The sequence below is a fragment of the Mesoplodon bidens genome, assembly GCF_964165515.1.
Source record: "Mesoplodon bidens genome assembly, chromosome: 9".
Classification (NCBI taxonomy): domain Eukaryota; kingdom Metazoa; phylum Chordata; class Mammalia; order Artiodactyla; family Ziphiidae; genus Mesoplodon; species Mesoplodon bidens.
The window spans coordinates 2,242,749-2,258,831 of NC_138166.1; the positions used below are offsets into that span (position 1 = coordinate 2,242,749).

Genomic DNA, 16,083 nt, shown 5'->3' on the forward strand with positions numbered 1-16,083 from the left:
CTTTGAGGCCAATTCTCGGAATTGTGGCAGCTTATGTCATGGCTACAGCCTGGTCACCACGTAGTTAACTTCTTCCACCTGGTGGAGGTTTCAGTATCTATAAGACAGCTCACAGGACACGGCTCAGAATTGTATATAGCCCTTTTAGCCCTTAAGGAGGAACTAAAAGTCCTTGACTATGCTTAATGACTAAACTATTATGACTTGGTCTCCTTTGTTTTCCTCTGTTTCTGCATTTTCTCACTTCTCTGATTAAACTTATTCTTTGGCTAAAATTTTTCCCCAGACGAACGTCAGGCTGAGGACATGGGGCAAGGACCGTAGGCTCCTGTTCCATTTCAATATCACTTGTATGTGGGATCTTAAAAAATGATACAAATAAACTTATCTATGAAACAGAAACAGACTCACAGACATAGAGAACAGACTTGTGGTTGCCAAGGGGGAGGGGGGTGGGAGGGATGCAGTGGGAGGTTGGGATAAGCAGATGCAAACTATTACATACAGAGTGGATAAACACCAGGGCCTACTGTACGGCAGAGGGAACTATACTCAACATCCTGTAATAAACCATAATGGAAAAGAATATTTTTTAAAAAGAATGTCTATATGTGTATAACTGAGTCACTCTGCTGTACAGCAGAAATTGATACAACATGGTAAATCAACTGTCGCTCAATACAGTTTTTTTTTCATGGTCAACATTTATATTAAATTCCATGCACCAAGTGCTATGTCAACTCTTTGCTCTAATTAATCTTCATAACAACCTTATCGGGACTATTATCATCCCCTGAACAAATGAAAAAGGCTGAGGCTCAGAGAAGCAGGACCCAGCGCTCTGACCTCCGACCTGCCACGTCCCGAATGCACTGGACTCAAACACAGGCGCAGTGCATCTCCAACAGCTTTGGGGTTTCCGGAAAAAAAAGTACAACTAACCCTCCAGATTAGAAACTTGAAAAACAAGTTTCTCCCTGAGCTTCCAGGAATGATTTCCCAGATGCTCCCTAGAGGCCACGAGGGGCGAGCCCACCTCCACGGGTGCCTCCCTTGCACCTGACAAATGGTAACTAGGAAGAAAAGGGGCTCGCAACAGTTTGTGAGGTGTGTGCCCGTGGCCGGGCCAGTTGACGTCCGAGCCTCCATCTTCTATTGGTAAAATGACCTTAACACTAAGTACTACAGAGAATTCTAAATAGGGTACCAAATCACTTGTATGGTTGGTGGTCCATGCCACGGCAGCATCCCTAGGGAGTTTGCTGTCAGAGGGGAAATCTCACAGAAGCCTGAGCACACAGGCAGTGGGTTTTCCCCGGTCAGGGTGGGACACCCAGGAAGCTCCTCCTCTCTGGCCAGCTGGGTCTGGATTACAGAGGTTCCCTGCTGCCCTTCCAGAACGAGATTCTTCCACACTGCACTCCTCAGCCGGTGCTCCTCCTCCCAGCAGCCTGGAAAGAACAGGGGGTACGGCCAGAGCGGACAGGCTCGAACCCTGGCCCTGCTGCAAGAGGCTGGGCTGCTGTCAGCTAACTCCGTGGCCTCTGGAGTCTCAGTTTAGCCCCTTGTAACGGGGCAGCGAGATGCTGCAGGCAGGAGCCACTCAGGACTGTAAAGCTGTCTGTGTCTGGCACTTGGGGATCCTGAGGTTAGGAAAGAAGCAGGTCGGATCATCATGAGGTCAGACAGAGCATCGGGACAGCAGGAGAGAATCGGGGGATGGGGAGGGTGGAGGCCCACCCTGGACCCAGATCAAACTTCAAGGGCAAAGCCTTGCTCCTCTGATGTGAGAGGAACTTTGCGTCTGTTTCCGATCCGGTCCCTGATTAAGAAACACTCGCCATCTCAGTATTTTCCTGGCCAGCAGGTCTCCATGGGATGGAGCCACGAAGAAATTTATACCATGATTTTCGATTTTACTCTCATGGGAAGATGCTACTATTTCCACTCACATCCCTGCAAACGGATTGTGATGGATTATAAAGTTGGCTGAAAAATTCACAACTTAAGCAATTTCAAAAGTTGATAAATATCAGTGACATTAAACTAGTTGATATTATTCCAATTTACCCCTGAGCTCAGACCATTCCAACAGCTGGCATCAGACTATGTGTATCATCCGGTAGCCTCTTTTCACTTATTTTCCCCATAAGCCTAATTGCACTGTGCATAATTACGTTAATATCGTGCACATATGTACCCTTATCAATACCTGCCAATTTTGCAGCGTCACCTCCCGCATTGGATTGAGGACCATTGACTGTCGCAAACAGCACTGCCGTGGGGAAAGTGGCCGTGTGCTACCCATCACGGCGCTTGTCACTTTATCCCCCTATTGACTTTGTCTCTCAAATATTACTAAGTCCCCAATGGAATCCAGAGGTGTGAGTTTCACAGTTCTTTTGCATGTTGCCAAATTTCTTTCCAGAAAAACCAGAATGATACAAAAATGTCACCCACCGCCAGGCTGGGTAGGCATGACGAACACCCCCTCTCTGCCAGCTTTTATCATTCACTCACAGTTTCCATTTAAGCTTAAAATTTTATCACGTTTATCATTTTCACTCATGTTCGCTCTCCTAAACCATTTACATAAGAATGAGCAGTCATTTTAATTTGACCTTTCCTCCCCTGTTTCCATTTTAATTTGGTGTCAGACTAGACCTCCACCCCCTTACTTTTTTTCCTTTCTTTTCCTCAATCCTTTCCCCCCTTTCTCTCACTGAAGTCACGTTCATCGTTGATAAAAGGTCACAACCACCCTGCCTTTTCTATAGACTTGAGACCATTAAATGATGCCTATTGGTTGCTTCTTTCCACGACAGCCGGGATGCCCCGTGACTACGACACATAGGACACAGCGAGAGTAAACACGGGACACCTGCCGCTGTGCATCTAGGCAACCTCTCCAGCACATGCTTTGGGGAGTCTCCGCTTTTCTTCACCAGTCAGGTCAGCAGTAAATACTGACTCCTGGATTCACTGTGAACACTTACCCCTTGGGCATGGCTGCAGACCTGTCACCCGCATGGCTAAGAAGCCTGCATCTGAGGCTCCCCCCAACAAGCCAAATCCCGAGAACACTTGGACTTTGGTGGCCACATCCGACGGTCCAAGAAACCAAACGAATCCGTGTCGCCTGACCTTCTGCTAAGCTTGCCGTAGGCCTTAGGCCCTTCACACTCTCATCACCCCTGCCAGTACTATTACTGCTGTTTCACCAAGGCTCTGAGGGGCTGGTGCCCCAAAGGAGACCAGAGAACCAGTAATGCGAACAGAGGTGCCGGCATTTCTGACTCTGAAGCCAGCCTCTCCCTACCCCCGTGGCCGGGCATCCGGGGCACACCCGGGCTGTCTGCCACCTGTGCCCTCACACGGCCCAAGGGGTCAGAGCCCACAGACCCCAGGGCCCCTGCCTGGGCTGGGGAGGCAGTGCCTGGCACCCAGAGTGTGGTCGGGGTCCCCCCAATCACCACACCAGAAGAGGATGCTCCAGGTTGCAGGCACCAGGCCCCCGCCTGGGCTGGTCCCCACGCAAATGGCAACAGGCAGAAGCTGAACGACCCAGGAGCAGCGCTGCTGGCCCAGTTCCCCCAAACCCTGACAAATGCCGGATGGTGACCGTCCACAGGGCCCGGGGTAACCCTTCATCTCTGTTCTCTCTGTCTTCACAGCCGCTCTGCAAAGAAGCGAAGTTATCCCCACTCTAGCGATAAGGAGACAGGCTCAGGGAAGCAGGCGCTGGACTAAGCCACTCAGCTCATGAACGGTTTCCACATGGGTCTGTGCACTCAGAAGACCGGACCACTTCCCTTTGGCCTGGGGTCCCCCATGACCCTTGCTTGCAGGGAGCCTAGCCCCTCGGAGAATGCAGGGGGATTTGAGCTTCTCCTCGGAGGCCGTGTGCCAATTCGCTGCCCCTGTACGCCCCGAGCATCTTCCTCCAGAAATGCCGACTAGACCCAGAGAAACCTCGGGACCACTCTTTTAAAATATCGAGGGAGTCTAATTTTCCTGGGGTCTCTCCCCAAACTTACCACCAGACTCAGATGGAGAGTTAACAGGGTAAAACCTTCAGAATAAACAACAGCTTGAAGAGGGCGAAATATGTAAATAAACCCCCCAGCTATTTAGTTGAATCTGTGGAGGTTTAAATGGGTTTTCTCTTATTTTCATTATTTTAAGCTAACTGGCGTTGTGCAGCAGCCCACCTGCCGCGGGCCCAGGAGAGACAGAAAAGCCTGCTGTGAGCGTCATGATTTTTTTCTCTTTCAGATACACCCAGATGCCCCTCATCTTGCCTACGTGTTAACTGTACCAGGGTGACCACTGCCCTGGCCAGTTTTTATGCCGCAATTGTCCCCTTTGTTTTGGTTTTGTCTCAGAAGGAAAATACTGCTGATTTAAATGAGAAACCAACTGTAAAGACCCAAGTCTTGGAGCCTTTCAGAGAAATAGGGTGAAGGGGAAAACCGGAGCCACCTGCTTGAATTTCCCTTGGAAACTGGAGAAAACAACGTACTCAGGGCAGACGGACCCCTCTCCCACTTTCCCACCTGCAGTTTACTTGCTTATTAATAATATAGGTCCCATCCGTGACCACCTACTGCGTGCTCAGCCTTCGTAAACATCAGACCCAATTGGTTTTTACAAGCATCGTGCGGGAGGCTGTCCTTCTCGGCAGAGGACTGGAGGGGTCCACCTGCTTCCCCCACCCCCGCCATCTCCCGGCCTCTGTGGGCTCCAGATGCACCATGAACCAGCCTGGAAAAGAATTTCCACGCGCTCTGTTATGTTGCTATTATGGCTCAGAGATCATGGGCTAAAAAACCCTCAGAAGTTTCTGATTCTTTATCTGACTTGTCACTGAGACACGACACACACAAAAGCAGGTGGTTTAGGTTGACCCCTCTTTTCTCAGAAAGCTCCTCCGGTGTGCCATACCTGCACACCGCTGAATGCTCGCCCTCCCAGCTGGCCTGAGGAGACCCACCCGGCTGCAATCAACAGGTGAACCTCCTGTCCCCAAAGTCCCCACACCGGAGGGGCGCTGCCACCAGGAGCTGGCTTCCCCCGAGAGTCTGGTCCCCCAGGCTCTGAGGACAAAGAGCGGTACTCACAGGCAGCCGGGGGTGCTCGTTCTCTGTCTGTCTCTCTCTCTCCTCCTCGGTGACAGTTAAAAGGCACAGAGGCTGCGATTGCCATTTATGTAGACAGAGTGTCCGCCTCGCCAAAGCCAATCAGAGCGGCTTGCTCTGCTTATTTACCCGGCAGCACATCCCACCCCCGCCCTTCTGCTTCCCATCCTCCACAGGACGTGAGGGTCGGGCCGGGCAGAGCAGGGCCCAGAGACGGTGGAGCCGGCAGGGGCTGCGGGCCTACAAGACAAGGGAAAGGGGCTCCGTGTCCCAGTGCCCTGTGCGACACCCAGGCTGGGGCCACTTCTCCTGGGGTCTCTCCTGGTAACCTCGGGGCAGCGGAAGGCTCCAGGCTCTTTCAAGGGCTGGAGAAGGGCTGGCCTGGGCAAGGCAAGCGAGGAGACTCGCTCTGTGCCAGCGCTGGGCCACGAACGTTGTACCCGTACCTGCTCGGGGCCCCTGGGACCTGCTGTGCCGTGCAGGAGGCTGACCTGACCGCAGGAGGCACCGAGTGCCAAGCCCACGAGCCCAGGCAGAGAGAGAAGCAGAGGCGGGCAAGGATTTGAAACCGGGTTCACCGGATTCAGAGTCCTGTTCTTTTAGCCCTGAAGCTGACCAGCATTCAAAACACAGATGTCCTCAAACCTGGACTTGGGCTTCCCTCCTCACCCACCTGGCTGGGCAGGCTGGCCGGGGCCTTCTGCGGCAGTGCTCCTTCCTCAGTTAAGGTGGGCTCAGAGCCTGGAAAGGGGACCTGCAGGGGAGCCCCCCCAGGCCAGCAGGGCACGTAGATTCCCCTGCTTCCAGCAACACTCACACTCACCCTGGACACATATACACACACACACCACACAGGGCACACACACACACACGCCATATGCACGTGCACACACCCACGCACACAGCCATGTGCACATGCACAGGTGCACACACCATCGTAAACGTACACGTACACGTACACACAAGGCACACACAGACACACAACACAGTTTCAGGGCCTGTAGCACAGCCACGAGCTGGGAACTTCCCACGGAAAGCCATTCCCCCCTGGCTTTAACGAAGCAGCATCTCTTCAAAGGAGCATCTGCCCTTTGAAGCATCTGTGGAGCTGGCAGGGGCCGAGGCCTCCGCGACGGGTGGGCGGGGCCGGTGGGGCGGGTGGGCGGGGTCTGCGGGGACCCGGGCGCGCCTCTCGCGCAGCTCTTCCCTCCCTCCACCCGGCGACGACCGCAGGCTGGTGCGGGGATCAGGCCCTTCCGCGCGGGGCCGACCGAGCTCCGAACCACGTCGCCGGGGGCCGCAGAGGACCGCCCACCCCCCAGCGCCGCTCTGCTGGACGAGAGGCCGGGGAGGGAGGGGGCGAGGCTGAAGGGGTGGCCGGAGCTGGGCCGGGCGCTGTGCCTGCGCAGGGCTCCGGCGGGCTCTGGACGCGGTGCCCTCGGTGCGGGGCCCCTGACCCAGCACAGCGCCCGGCCCAGCGCAGACCCTAGGGGAACCCTGCATCTTTCGTGGAGGCTGTGCCGGGGTGGGGGGTAGAGGTGTGATGATGGAACTCTGCGCGAGGGGGCTGTGAGAAAAGGATGGCGCTTTCCGTTCTGTAAAGAGTGACAGTGATAATAATTAGCATTTATCACGGTTCTTTTCCCGGCATTTTTACCACAGGATCACTCAGACCCTCACAACGCTCATCACAAGGTAGATGATCATCATCCGCAGTTTACGGATGAGGAAACGCAGGCCCAGAGAGGTTTGCCCAAGGTCACACAGCTAGCACATGGCTGAGCAGGGAGTCCCTCACCAGGCCGGCTGGCCCCCATGCCCCACTGCCAGGTGAGCTTGCTGTGTGGCATCCAGGGTCGGAGGCAGATGGTGAAAGAATACGCAGAGAGAAAGCCACCGGCCAGCTGTGAGCAGGGCTGCCGAGCCAAGCCTGTGAAGAGGAAGCAGCCCAGGGGGGAGCCCGCAGCTCAGGGGCCGACTGCCCTTGGGGGGACATCCAGTTCTTGAAGGGTCTGGGGCGGAGCACGGACGTGCCTGAGGGCTTAAAAGTCACGCCAGCTGTTGCTTGGAGAGCAAATTGCAGGGGAGAGAACAGACAGATTTGAGATGTATCCGGAAGTAGAAACAAGGAGATGTGAAGCGGTCTGAAGATGCAGCACAGGGCTGAGACATCAGCCTGCAGATTCCGGCGTGGACCTGCCTCCCGGACCTGCTGTGTGACTGTGGACAGCTGCTTCACCATCCCAGGGACAGTGACAAGCTCTGACTTAGGAACAGGACACCAGGAATGGACCTAACAAAACCTTACAAAAGGTCTGCAAGACTTTTATAAAAGCCCATGGGAGGACATTAAAGAAGACCTGAATAAATGGAAATAAATGCCCAGTCATGGATAAAGAACACCCAGTACCATAAACATTTCCATTTTCCTCAAACTGATGGACAGATTCAGTAGTATTTTAATCAAAATCCCACATAGATATTTGACTCTAAAATATGAACGGAGAAGCCAAAGTCTGAGAACGACCAGCATACGCTTGAGAAGGAAGAATATTGCAGTCTTGCTCTATACTTATGAGACAGATGAAGCTGTAAAAATGTAACAGTTTCGATGTAAGGATAGACATCTGGCCAATCCAACAGAATAGATAGCCCAGAAAAAAATCCCACAAAAGATTTGGAAAATGGACATATGTGGAATCACAGAACGAGTGAGAAAGAATAAACTATTGAATGGTGCTAGAACAACTGGTTGGCTACTTGGAAAAAACATGATCTTGAATCTGTTTCTCACCCCATATACCAAAAAGTTAAGGATAGATTAAATCCTTAACTGTGAAAGGCAAGCTTCTTAGGACAACAGAGAAGTATATTTTTATTACTGTGGAGAGGAAGGATTTCTTAAATGATTCACTTAATCAGCCAACCATAAGAGACTGACAAATCTGACTACATTATTGTTAAGAATATCTGTTCTTCCAACTGTGGAAACTAGAAAGACAACTTCCAGGGTAGAGGAAGGGATCTGAAATGCATATTGCTAATTATGAGTTAGGCTCTATAATATAAAAAGACCTTTTCAATAAGAAAAAGATAATTCAGTAGAAATACAAGCATTTATCAGAAATGGAAAGGAGTCTCATAAATACGTGAAAAAGTGATTTTTCTCCTTAGCAATCAAAGAAGATAACTGTTTATTGCCAACATATGAAATTGCAATGGATTTTGTAGGTTTGATCTTTTTTTCTGGCCACCTACCTACATTCTCTTAGAACTTTTAATAACTTGTCTGTTAATTCAGGTGGGTTTCAACGTAAAGAGCAGTATCCTTAGTGAATTGTGAAAACGTTGTCTTTCTAGTCCCTTTACTTATTTATTTTTCTTGCCTTATTGCACTGTCTAGGACTGTGCTGTCTAGCATCAGAGCCATGAACCACATCTGACTACTGAGCCCTTGAAATGCAGCCAGTGCTACTGAGGAAATGAATACGTCAGTTAATGTTATTTAATAATTTAAATTTAAATCTAAAAACTGAAGCAGTGTGGAAATTTCCCCCATTACACAATTTGAGTGCAGGACTACATTTTACTTTGTTGTATTACATAATATAGGCTATTGCAGTGCACATGTATTTTTGATTTTGTTAACGTGACTGCTAGAAAACTTAGCATTTAAAATTCTGTACGTGCCCGGCACTGTTCTAGGGCCTCTGGGACAGTGGTGATGGAGGTAGTGAAAGTTGCATCTCATTGACTGCAGAAGGGATCTTCCAACATTCACTATTCACAACAGGGTTTTATTGGGTATTCTTTATTTAAAAATTTCTTCTATTCCTATTTGTATAATAAATAGATGTTCAATTTTGTTGAAAGATTTTCTTCATCAGAAGAGAAAACCTTATGGTTTTCCTCCTCTGAACTGTTAATGTGATGAATCACATTAAATTTTCTAATTTTCAAGTATCCTTTTATTCTTGGGATAAAACTATGGTGTATTAACATTTTGCATAGAATTTTTTCTCTGGTTTTAGTGTCAGATTCTATGGTATCATAGACTGCTCTGAGGGTAATTTCTTCTTTTTTGATTCTCTGAAACAGTCATATAATTTTGAAATTTGGAATTGTCCGGTCACTAAAAGAGTATAAAAAATCATACATAAAATCATTTGTCCCTTCCTTTCATTTTTGAGGGAATATTTGATACTAACAAATCAATTTTTTATTACTATAGGACTATTTAAGATTTCTATTTCTCCTGGAAACCAATTTGATATTATTTCATCAAGTTTTTTAGATTTAATGACAAGAATGTTTTTTTATGATATACTCATTACCTTTTTAGTTTGTTGGATCTATAATTATATCCCCTTTTATTATCATTTTTTTTTACCTGTTCTGCTCTCTTTTCGTCTTTAGTTAATATTGCCAGAACTGTGTCTATTTTATTAGTCTTAAAAAAAAATAGCCCTTGAGCTTCGTTGATCCTCCCTCATCTACCTTTATTTTCTTTTTCACTAATTTATCCTCTTTGTCTTTATTATTGACTGCATTCAGTGATCTTTATCCTGTTGTTCTTTTCCTAACATCTTTAGTTGAGTGATTTTCTCATTACTTTTTGGCCTTTTTTACTTTCTAATATAAACATTTAAAACTATTTACTTTCTTCTATGTACTTCTTTCAATACATAGCTCGTTTTTAAATTAGCATATTTCATTATCTTTTTTTCTAAGTATTATTTAACTTCTATTACATTTTTTAATTGATTCATGAGTTGTGTAGTATCTTTCCAAAAATTTCCAGACACATATAACAATTTTTACTTATCTTTTTCTTGAATTATAATTTAATTAATTGACTTGAATTGTGGTCAGAGAGCAGCTAGTATTATAGCAGTTCTCTGATTGACACTGAGACTTGCACTACAGCCTGCTACATCCTGAATTTTTATAAACATTTCATGTGCTCTTGAGAAGAAAGTATATTTTCTAATTACTAGGTGGAGGGTTCCATATACATCCAATAAACCGAGATTGTCACTTGTTGAAATGCTTTAAATCTTCACTAATGTTTCTGTTAGCTTGCTCTATCGCCCAGCTTACTGCCATTGCTGAAGATGTGTTGAAATCTTTTATTATGGTGGTGAATTTGGCAATTTCTCCCCATAGCCGTACCAAGGTTTGCTTTATACATTTAAGGCTTTTCTGTTAGGTCTGTATGTGTTTAGAACTGTATTGCTTCTTGGTGGACTGAACCTTTTATCATTTTATAAAGTACTGTTATGTAACAGATTACTTGTTAGTGCCCTTGTTACAGTGTGAATCACCCCCGTTCTCCCTCAGCTGTCGGAGGCTGGGGGTGCAGTGAAGCTCAGGGCTCTATTTCTTTGCACATTATTTAGGAATTTTTAAAAGTCTGGAAGTCATGATTTAAATTTTCAGCAGCACCAACATTTTCCTGGTTTCAAACGTCATAAATCCACTCTGAGGACGTGCAGAGTGACTGTTCTCTGGGGCATCTCTGTCCCACACCTTCATCCAGGGATGAACTCTTCCAGACCTGTCATCTGGCCCCATCACACTGTGTCGCTCGGCTGACCAGGAGCCATCCGAGGTCCTCAGGGCAGGAGGCCATCAGGGGCTTGCCTGCGCTACTGAGAGGCCCTCAGAACTGACCACCGGACTCCCCCAGGTGGAGCGTGGGCAGGCTTTCCTAGAAGACCACGCCCTCTGTGCCCTCACCCACCCCGGGAGCCTAGAGCCCCCCACCCTGTGTGCAACCCTGCACTTTCCACCTCCCACCCTCTCCATCCCCCCTCGATCCCATCAACTGCCCTGCACGTCCTGTCTGGTCCATCCACATCGTGCTCCCTGACCTCCAAGGGGCTCAGATTAACCCTTCCTGTGGTGCTCACTACAGGGCCAGGGACATGGTAAGTGCTTGCAATAGGCACCACTTTCCCAGAAGGGCCGGGCGGAGAGCGCCAGGTGGTACAGCAAGAACGATCCAAGTTCTACCTCCGTGGTCACGAGCTGTGAGGTCTTGGACCACCTTCCTCACCTCCTGTGTCCCAGTTTTCTCCCTTGTGAGATGAGGATACCATAGAGGCCAAGCATGTGAATCCCAACAGCAAACAACCAAAAGGTATTGCTTTAACTCCAGCCTGATGGAGAAGCAAAGGTTCCTTCTCAAGAATTGTATCTTCTGATGGGACTGTAATGAGCCTGCTAAACTGGCAGGGGAGATCCTTTAATTCTCTCAAATCCCACTGCACAGGTAGACTCTGAATTTACCCGTGGGGAGACTACACCATGTGTCATGAAGGGAGAACCTGTGCAGAGTCACAGATGTTAAGAAGGAAAGGGTTGATATTTACTCAGCGTCTCCCATGTGCCGGGTATTCTCCATATGTTATGAGAGTCGGGGCTCACCGGAACCTGACAAGGTGGGTACTATTAAAATCCCCATTTTAGAGAGGAAGAAACAGAGGCTCAGAGGCCCCCACCACGTGGGAGGCAAGTGGTAGAGAGCAAAGGAATCCACACATGTGTCCCGTGCTTGCTGTGTTGGCGGCAGCCCCGAGATGGTCCCCCGCCCCCGCCTTATCACACATGGGTGAGTGTGAGCACCTGTGAGCACCAGCATCCCTCCCCACAGCGTGGTGCCTGTGGCCCCACACACGGCACGTAGATAGACCCTGTTTTCTCCAGTCTCCAAGCGAGCTGACCTTGACGCCAACATTCAGCACTAGGGCAGCAGAGTCAAGGTCCAGGCGGTGCCGTTTCCAACAATCATAACCGATTAAGCAGAAAGCCAGGACTTACCTGCTGGGAACTCAGGCCCCGCTGGGTCTCGGGTCCTTTCGGGAATTTGCCAGCTCTGGGGTTTGAGGAGAACGTGGGGGAGCAGCTCAGGAATCGGGCTGCAGCCCTGCACACTTCTTGCCCCTTCAGATCCACAAGGCCTAGCTTGTTCAGCCACATATGCTGGTTAAATATTAATTTCTAATGGTGATAAAGGTCGAGGAAATCTTGAGAAACCTACAGAGAACAGCTCATCTCTGGGGAATTTAGGAAACTATCCTCTACTCAAAATGTATACACATTGACTTCTATTTCCTTTTAGCATTTTATACTTTGAGATATTTACCTTTAGAGCTTTCCTCCATCTGAAATTTATTTTAGGGTAAAGTTCTCAGTTTTTCCCCATAGAGTAAGGTAATTCTTCCAACAGTATCTTTGAAAAATATTTCTGTTTCTTGAGCTTGTTGTGGTCCTGGGGAATTGTTCTTTCATTTCTGTGCCAGGGCTACAGCATTTAACCTTTATCTCTTTCCTTTTTTTAAAAAAATATTTTTGTTCTTTTTTATTTTCTTATTGAAGTAAAATTGATTTACAATGTTGTGTTAGTTTCAGGTGTACAGAAAACTGTAAACTTTGATCACTTTCTAATGCATTGGGGTACTGGGAAGGGCAAGGGTTCCCTTATCAGTTTTCTTCTAATAAAAATCCTTGCTGCTTTCACATGTTTCTCTTTCAAGAGGAACTTTAACATCATTTGTTCCTACATTCAAAAATTCTGCTGAGGTCTGGGTTGCAAGCACACTGATGCAGAGTTAAGCTGTGGGGAGCTGACCTCTTGGGAAGTGAGTTTTCCTGTCTACAACCCCACTGTTTAACTCTGGTCATGTCCTTGTCTTAGTTTGGGTTCCCCCAAAGCTGCCCTTGAGACAAAGACTCACGTGCCAGTTGCTTATTTTGTTAGTTTTTATTTTGTTAGGCAGTACCAGGCTTGTTTCCAAGCCAGTTACCCCCCTGGTGGCCTGGTGGGCAGGGACCCTGCGTCAGGACTTTGGGAGCTGGGATGGGGGGTCCACCTGAGAGGGCTGGTAATTCCCCCTCACACCCCTCACTCGGACACAGCAAGCTCTGGTGCCCGGGGACAGCTGCGGGCAGAGTCACCAGACCCCGCGGCTGGTGCACAGAAACAATGGATCGTGGATGGCATCAGCCGAGGCCACTTAACCAAGTCCTGCATCTGCAGGTCTGCATTGGAGGCTTGTTGACGCAAGAGTGGAAGTTCTAGGTACTTTTCACTATACCATGTGGACTCGAGCTTTTCAACAGAACACATTTTCAACTGAATGCAGCTTGGAGTTAAAGAACCCCTCCTAGCGATGTCACATGTGGACACCCAGGCCTCCCTGGGGAGGAGGATCTGGGTCTGTCTGGTGGGCAGAGCCAGTGAAGCTGCCCCACCCCATGGGTCTTAGGAAGCCTCTTCCTCTCCCAGTGAGTTGTACGTCTCGGTTACACTGAGCAACTCTCTACAGTGTCAAAGCCACATCATCTGGTCTGGAGGCAGGTGTAGGGACTTCAGTATTCCCACTTCTGTGGAGACTGGAGCAAAGCGGGGCCCCGGAGACTCCAGTGAAGTCGGGGGTGAAAAGCCATGAGGCACACACCTGCTTAGGCCTGCCTTGTGACCGGATCTGCAGAGGAGAAATGTCCTCGGAATCAAATTTTCTTGGAAAAGCCATTTTGCTTAGGTGCAGATGAGAAGTCAATTCCATACTATTTGCAGAGCAGTGTTTTGAAATTTTAATGAAGTCCAGCTTATTTTTTCTTCTGTGCATCGTGCCTTTGGTGTTGTAGCTAAGAAGTCATCACCAAACCCTCTATTCATCTAGATTGTCTCCTGTGTCATATTCTAGGGGTTTTATAGTTTTGCATTTACGTTCAGGTCTGTGATCCATTTTGAGTTAGTTTTTGTGCAGGTGTGAGGTCTGTGTCTAGATTTGCCTTCTGCGTGGGGATGTCAGTTGTTTCAGCACCGTTTGTTGGAAAGACTGTCTCTGCTCGGTTGTCTTGCGTTTGCTCCTTTGTCAGAGAGACTTGACTCTATTTGTGTGGGTCTGTTCCTGGCCTCTCCACTCTGTTCCGCGGATCCATTTCTCTCTGCTTCCATCAGCTCCACTCGGCCGTGGTTACTGCAGCTTCAGAGGAGGTCTGAAATCGGGGGTGTCACACCTCCAGCCCACTTCTTCTCCAATTCATATGTTTTTCAAATCACTGGGATCAACCTGTTGCTGGGTCATGAAACCAGTTTAGAGATCTTGTGACCAGCATTTTTAAAAAGGAAAGCAAACAGAACAGAATAGACCAGGAAAGAGGGGCCATTGCACCCAACAAGAGAAATCGTGTTTCCTGAAATTTCTGTTTCGATGATGTATGGGCGTATGTGCGCTGGGCCGCAAGATGACAGCGTTTCTTACCGTAGGTTATGATCAAAGATGGCAGACGCCACTAAGGATCACACGCTCTCTCTAGAGAAATAAAGGAGATCGAGATTTGTAAAATATGTGCAGGTGAGGATTCAACAGTGACCACACAAGCTGGAGGAAGCAGCTATTCCTGTAATTGTTGCTCGTTTCACTTAAAAATTGATGCTCATATGTTCCTTAGCTATTTGCAGTCTTCTTCTGTGAATTCTGGCCTTCCGTTTACTGTATTCTGTGTAGCGCGGGAGTGACCAGGACTGGGCAGGAGAGGGCCAGGGCTGGCGTGCCGGTGGGACCCGAGGCCCGTGGCGGAGCCCTCTGTGGGGGCCAGTCAGCTCGGCTGATCGGAGACAAAGCCACCAGTTCAGCTGCTCTAATTATAATTAAGCTAATGCAGTCCAGTGGGTTTCATCGTGTTGTCTTTTTTTTTTTTTGGCTGAGCTGTGCGGCTTGCAGGATCTTGCAGGATCTTAGTTCCCAGATCAGGGATCGAGCCTGGGCCCGGCAGTGACAGTGCTGAGTCCTAACCACTAGACTGCCAGGGAATTCCCTATTGCATTGTCTTTTATTTTTTTCTCAAATTTGTTATTTTTGGCTGTGTTGGGTCTTTGTTGCTGCGCGCGGGCTTTCTCTAGTTGCGGAGAGCAGGGGTTACTCTTCGTTGCAGTGCACAGGCTTCTCGTTGCGGAGCACGGACTCTAGGCACGTGGGCTTCAGTAGTCGTGGCACATGGGCTTCAGTAGTTGTGGCACGTGGGCTCTAGAGTGCAGGCTCAGTAGTTGTGGTGCACAGGCTTAGTTGCTCTGCGGCATGTGGGGTCTTCCCGGACCGGGGCTCGAACCCGTGTCCCCTGCATTGTCAGGCGGATTCTTAACCACTCGCATTGTCTTTTTGAGCTTCACCTAGGAGGGGGGCGGACGTGGTGTTAGTGGCCTGGTTTGCCAAAGGAGGAGAGGTGTGGGTAGAGGCCAGAAGAGGCTCCTGCTGGGCGCACAGGTGGGCAGGTGGGAGAGAGCACAGCTCAGTCTTTCGAGAAGCCCTGCCTTTGCCCAGTTACCTGACCACAGACCCAGCCGTGGATTCCGTGCAATGTAATGAAGGCCACTGCCAGGCTCTGGAGTGACTCAATACAAAGAGAGTGGCGGAGGGCGCCAGAGGAACCCCGGTCAGAGAATCAAGAGATGGGAGGCCAGGCCTGGCCGTGCCGGGACCAGCCATGTACACCTGAACAAGCCCACCTGGGGGGCGATCGGGCTGGCATGTGGGGTGCAGGGAAAGGGCACAGCGGGGGCTGCATCACCTCCACCACGGGAGGCCAAACAGAGCCTGTCAGCGGGCGGTGAGGGGCCAGAGGCGCCGGAGTCCTCCCAGGGCCAGAGTCCGCCACAACCTTCCCGGGTTTGCCGGCCCTGTGCTCACCGGGTGCTCCACGGGACAGCTCAGGCCTTTTTGAATGTACTCCCCAGCCTTTCCCCCCACATTCTACCAAGACCACTACCTTAGAAGCTAAAAAGTCCCTGGTGGCTTGGGAGGGATGAAAACGCAGCAGGTGCATGGACCCTAAATTCCCGGGGCTCATGGTAAGTTGGGGACTGTCTCGTCCACCTGTGCTTGTCTACAGGCAAATGTTTTTATTGCCAAGTCAGAGATTTTAATTCTGTAGCATT

The 16,083-nt window shown here is 49.2% G+C and overlaps 1 protein-coding gene across 1 annotated transcript in view; it reads right to left on the reverse strand.

The window, feature by feature from the left end:
- DDC (dopa decarboxylase) overlaps nt 1–12,046 on the reverse strand; it is an 83,351-nt gene extending 71,305 nt beyond the window's left edge. Inside the window, exon 1 of the mRNA XM_081244598.1 lies at nt 11,961–12,046. The gene's annotated coding sequence lies outside the window, so the exon portion shown is untranslated. The remainder of the gene's footprint in view (nt 1–11,960) is intronic.
- Between the last annotated feature and the right edge of the window lie 4,037 nt (nt 12,047–16,083).